This window comes from Alosa alosa, chromosome 10 (assembly GCF_017589495.1).
Source record: "Alosa alosa isolate M-15738 ecotype Scorff River chromosome 10, AALO_Geno_1.1, whole genome shotgun sequence".
NCBI lineage: Eukaryota > Metazoa > Chordata > Actinopteri > Clupeiformes > Clupeidae > Alosa > Alosa alosa.
Genome location: NC_063198.1, coordinates 9,933,316 through 9,939,315, shown reverse-complemented (window position 1 = coordinate 9,939,315; position 6,000 = coordinate 9,933,316). Strand labels below are relative to the sequence as shown.

Below are 6,000 nucleotides of genomic sequence, written 5' to 3'. Positions count from 1 at the left end.
GGATCAGGATCGGCGATTAGATGATGATTTATTGTAGATGGTACAACAATGAATAACAGAACACAGGCTAAGTCTCAAACAGTAAAACTGTGCAGAGTCTAACAGTTGTGGTTGTTATTAGAAGCGGCTGCTGAGCCTTCCGACAGAAGATGCTCCTTGGGTTGCTTCCTCGATCCGTCTCTCTGTCAAAACCTAAGACAAAGCCTGTTATACTAAAACATACAAACGTCAATCATGCCAACGTGGCAGGTGCCAACCAGTGTACAAAACCCGGCCCTGGCCAGATGGAGATACTAGCCCGAATAGGCAGACATGCTGTCTCCCTCGGTCCATGTTATCACCGATGTTCCTCGGATGTTCCTAAACATCGGCCTGTATGACCTTCCTGCTGGTACACAGGCCTAAGGCACAGTTATGTACAATAATATGGACCTCTCCCTGTTGTATACTACACACAGAAGTAACATATGAACACATCAGAATACAGTAAGAATACCCCCAGAATTCTACAGTCCCCTCTTGATCAATCAAAAACACAGATTTTTATAGATCATACAAAACAAATAAACAGGAGTCTGATGTGGTCTAAGAACAGATAACAAACCAAGCATTACCTCTCAGGCACTTTAAGGAAAAGAAAGAAGTGCAGGCACCTTGAAAAGAAAACTTAAAAACTGATTATGTTGCTGATGATTATCTCATTCTAAGAGTCAAAAGAAAAGGAAAACAAAGTCTTTTGGAAGTTCAGGAAACCGGCCAGCAACAGTTCAGTTCAAAGGCAAAGTCTCTGTCCCAGATGTTGTCTGTGGCTCCCGGCAACCTCATAGGTACATGTGGAGTGAAAACAAAGAGCAGTATCAGTTGAAGGATAGTCATGGAAACAACAATATATATAATTATCTATTATAGGGGTGTAGCAACCTCCCAACCCTGGTCCCCCAGTGAGTCCCCGGTTAACCCGTTGCTGCGTGTTCAGCTCCCTTACGGGTGTCCCCAGAAACCTACCTCTAGAACCAGGACTACAGGATTACTCCCCCCTCTCGATCTAACTAATTGTAATCATTCTCAAAAATCGGCAATTGCAATCGTATCCTCAGATTAAACATTTCATATCTCAGTAATCACACATATTTAATCATCAAAATCAATTATAAGACTTATCTAAGTCTATAATTTTTTCATAACATGAGTTTGTGTCAAGAAGAGTCCACTACCTCAACACTCTGAGCATGCTCGGGTTCTCAAAGAAAGATTCTACTCTCGGATCCCTAACCTTTCATTTCTCCTGACGTCATAAATTCCCTGTCAAAATGAAAGTCTCCCGTGAATCTTCCCCCCTCTAGTTCACACCTCACCCCTAAAAGAAGATCGGCGGAAACTCAGATAGAATTCGTACCCTACCCAAGCGCGTCATGTTTCAGGCGGTTCTATTAGTTTGCAAATGGCTTGCATGTATCCACTTTTCTCTAAACCTGGACCTTCACTGCCGACTATGTTATGGCAATCCACATCGGGGAATGATGTCTTTCACAAGGACTTTGGCAGTGTGTAGTGCAATTCCAGATTGTGCAGGGAATGCCTCAATCCACCTGGAGAACTTGCACAGGACAACCAGAACATCTCGGTAGCCTTTACACTTGGGAAGAGTGATGTAATCTATCTGGAGAACTCTGAATGGTCCTGGTGGAGCTGGTGTCTTCAGCATTGGCAACTTAACCTTCTTGTCGTGATTGTTTTGCCGACAGGTGACACACCGCTTGACGATGTCTTTGGCCATTGCTGTGAACTTCGATGACCACCAGACCTGTATGAATCTGTTCCTCATCTTCTCCACTCCCATGTGTCCAAGCGAATGAATTTGCGCCGTCCGATATGGTAGACTTTCTGGAGCCACTGTTCGTGTTCCAAACCTCCACAAGTTGTCATCATGGAGCTTTGCCGCATTTTCGATCCAAATCCATTTTTCTTCTCGGCTCGAGCTGTTCTGCATGTCTATGATGTTGGCCAAACTTTCCCGTTTTCCCTCTTCAGATGTTTTCTTGACCTTCTTTGTCACTCTCATCATGCATTTCTCGTTGTCATTTTCAAAAATGTTCCTGTTACCGTTAGATCCGTCCGTGTTTCCATTCTCGTGTCCATTCTCATTAGTCGTTTCATTATCTCCTCCCTCTCTTTCTTGCGGCTGTTCTTGACACCGCATCCGCCATTGCATTGCCTCTTGCTTCAATGGTGTCTTGCCTTGTATGTGCCTTTACTTTGATCACTGCCAGTTCCTTTGGCAGCTGCATTGCATCCAACAATTGTGCCACAATCTGTCCGTTCTTGATGGGACATTGTTTCACACACGGAGGTGGTTTTCCAGTCAGTCTGACAGGTTCCATTTACAACAGTCCACAGTCATTCCTTCCCTTAGCCCATGCAGGATGTTCCAGGAGATCCTCTCTTGTTAGCCTTCTCAGGTTCCACAAGACTTCTCCATCTCCTTCTCCAATGGCTATGGTGACTGGGGCTGTCTGCTTCAGACTGAATTTTTCTCCAGTTGGTCCACCAGCTGTATTGATGATGCCTGACAGAGGTATTTCGTGTTTCTTCAATAGGTCAGATGAAAAGACTTTAAGTTCAGCACCAGTATCAATCAAGAATTCAATTTTGATGTGTTCTTCAAGCAAGGCAGTAGCATAGAGGGTGTTGTCAGTTTTAGCTGGTTGGTAAAGCACAGACACGCCGTCGGTGGTGGTGGTGCGGTAGACGCACCATCACAAGAAGAAAACACGAGATGTATGAAAAGGAGAGGACTACAAAAGCGACAACTTTACAACGTGCACCGGGACATCACTGGGTAACCATATACCTCAGAGTTACAGTGCATTATATTGTGTACATTTACAAAAAGACCCTAGGTTACATTTTGGCGAGAGTTACGCTTTAAAGAAGCATGTTAAACTATTGTTAGGCTGCCATGTTCGAAATATGTTGGTTCAAAAAGGCTTATGGGATGAGTAGTTCCTTCACTCGGAAATTAAAATAGGCTATGTACACAGTCTTGTACCTTTGTCTTTTTTCGTTTTTTTTTGTTAGATTTTTGCTAGTTTTTTTGCTTGACATGAAATGTTGTATGTGTAAAATATTGAGGAGTATTGGCTGGTTTGGATTGGTGCTGCCAGAATGATGTGTCAATTAAACACAGGAATCCAGTTTTCCAGTTAACTTTGACTTTATTTTCCAGACTGGTTTCATTAGTGATGTTGCTGGTGTTTACAAACTAACAAGGCAATCTTAGTTTAAGCAAATTCAAATCAGAGGAAATACATTCATATGCAATAACATTATTAAAAGAAACACTAGGGATAAACAAGTATTCACCATATCAATAACCTAAATAAATCCACATTGCTCCTATAGATGACCTTGAATGTGAACAGTCAAACAAAGAACAATGCTGGGAGCACATGGCGTTCACACTAAAGCTCCAAACAGAGCACACAAATAACACTCACAAATAAAACTTGTAAAAGATAATTCACAAATACTACAGTTCAGAAATAAACATGACAGAATATAAACTTACAAAATCACAAATGCAACAATGCACTCATGCTGGATGAGGATGCTGCCACCGCAAACTAAGAGCCATCTACCACCATACTATGAAACACTGGAGACTGGAGAGCAAATACTGTAGCCACCAAACTTGTGCCAGATAGCCTACATGGATAAACGTAGTTGTTTTTCTTACTTCGTTAGGTGTTCACTATGGGAATCGCTTCAGGGGTGACCATCTATGGAAGCTCCAATGACATCACGTCTATCAGTGACAGACAGGTCGACCTGCGACAGGGCTCCACTCCTCTGCCTTATATTACTGTTCAGGTATTCAGAATGGTTTCTTCCCGTCTTATTGCAAGGAGGGAAGTGTTGGTGAAACACCTCACTCTGTTATCAAAGAACCAGGGTTACGTTAAGTAACCTAACATTCTTTTTTTACTTTGTTCAGAGTTTCTGTGACCAAGGCGGGGGCGCTATTGAGCGACCGCCACAACCTACTACCCTGAGGAGCAGACCACACCCACCAATAAGATTCAGAGGCCCTAAGAATAGTTTAAAACAAGGAATTTATTAAAGTTCAACGATTTAGAGTCTCTAAAAGCAGAGCAGTCGTCCTTCGCCAAGGTGTGTCTCTGGGCCTGGCTTTGCTTGGAGGTTCCCCCACACTCCCCCACTCAGGGTGCCACTACCCGTCTGGACAAAGTCCCCCTGCAGAACTGGGAAGGTGAAACAAAAGGTTACTTTGGTGCAGCCCTGGCTGCCAATGGTTGAAATGCAACGATTCACCAACACACACTACACAGGTCATTACCTGGCAATAAGGGGTTCCCAGCTCGCTCCCAGGCGCTTCAGCAGGCCACTCAGTCTGTCACAGCCCTGTCAACGAGGCCTGGGGGATTAGACTGCAACGTGGGACACGCTTCGAAAAATACACAACACACCAAAGGTCAAGTGGGGGTTCACTACAATCTGCACCGGTAGGCGGTTGACTCGAGACAGTGGCAGGCAGGCGGCAATGGTGGCGCTGGGGTGCGCTAGTCAGTTGGGTACACACCAGGGGGAAGGCAAGCTGGATGGTGGGGTTAGTTGCACTTAGGGTGGAGAGCTGGGGGCATCAGGCTATAATGCACACACACTGACACAATGATAGAGGCTTAGTAGGACCGCTTGGGGGGGGGGGGGGGGGGGTTGGGTACAACACGGGCAAGGTGCAATAATGCACATCCAGTATGGGAGTCGCTAGAATAGTACAGGGGGCTGACGAGTCGTTGGCTACAACACAGGCAAGGCAGTAGTAGTACGCATCCAGTATGAAAGTCGCTAGCACAGTACAGGGGCTGACGAGCTGTTGGCTACAACTACAGCCTGCGCTGGAAAAAATGAGAGAGACAAGCTCCGTCAGAAAACAAGAGGGTGTGACATCAATAACATGCCACACAAGAGGCTCGTTCTCGGTCAGAGTGGCACAGTGGCGCATACACACAACTCATCCATGGGTTTTAGCCATGGTTTCTCGTGACAGGCTACAATTTGTCGTGAAATCTCCCAGGTTCCACAGAGTATTAGTTTCAGTGGCCAAAGGGGATTCAACTCGTGTTTTGCTCTGTGAGTTAAACAAGCACCTATGCAAATGCACGTTCAGGTTTCACACAAAGTATTATGTCAATCAATCCTCCCCCACAATTAGTTTGTGACAATAGACACGTTCGCCTTCGAGGGCAAAGCCTACGAGTTCCTTACTATTCCATTTGGATTAGCATTAGCCCCCCGCTCATTCAGCAAATGTGTAGAGGCAGCACTAGCCCCGTTAAGGAACAAGGGCATTAGAATTCTCTCTTACTTAGACGATGTTTTGTTTGGCGCTCACTCAAGGGACCAAGCCCTAGATTCCAAAATAGTGTTAGATCACTTGATGATGGACTTTCAACGATGGGTCTCGTCTCTCCGTTTATGCTCGCGCCGGCACCTCACACAGTCAGAGTGTTGGCGTCGTGCATGATGGCCTTCCGTTATTGGATAAATCCCACAGTTTTGAGAACAGGGATTACACTGGGGGACGTGTCCACGAGAATGATGTTAAAGCAACACCAAAGAACTTTTCCTCTGTCGCACGCACTAGCCTATTTGTTTATCCAGCACCAGCTTTGCAAATAACAATGTCCACAGACAAGGTAGAATATGTTGCATGATTTTATGAAAGTACAATGTATTGCGACAGATGCAAGTCAAATTTGTAGTTTCTTATGTCTCGTTCCATCGAACTACAGATTCGCTACCCGATCCGGCAAACTTACATAGTGCGGTTATAGCCGATAGAGGGCCACGAAGCGAATGCAGAAAGTGCCGCTCACCCTGTTACGAGTTGATGAACCACTGAAACGATTTTGGAAACATTATTTTAAGGTACAAAATACTCTTTGCAACTGGTGTTGCTTTAAAGGGGGCATATTATGC

The 6,000-nt window shown here is 44.9% G+C and overlaps 1 long non-coding RNA gene across 1 annotated transcript; it reads right to left on the bottom strand.

Annotated features, from left to right (window-relative positions):
* Positions 1 to 1,194: 1,194 nt before the first annotated feature.
* On the bottom strand, positions 1,195 to 5,725 carry LOC125302688. The gene is made up of 3 exons (XR_007194948.1): positions 4,358 to 5,725; positions 2,045 to 4,262; positions 1,195 to 1,973 (listed from the first exon to the last, which is right to left on the bottom strand). It is a non-coding gene; the product is annotated as an uncharacterized LOC125302688 (long non-coding RNA).
* Between the last annotated feature and the right edge of the window lie 275 nt (positions 5,726 to 6,000).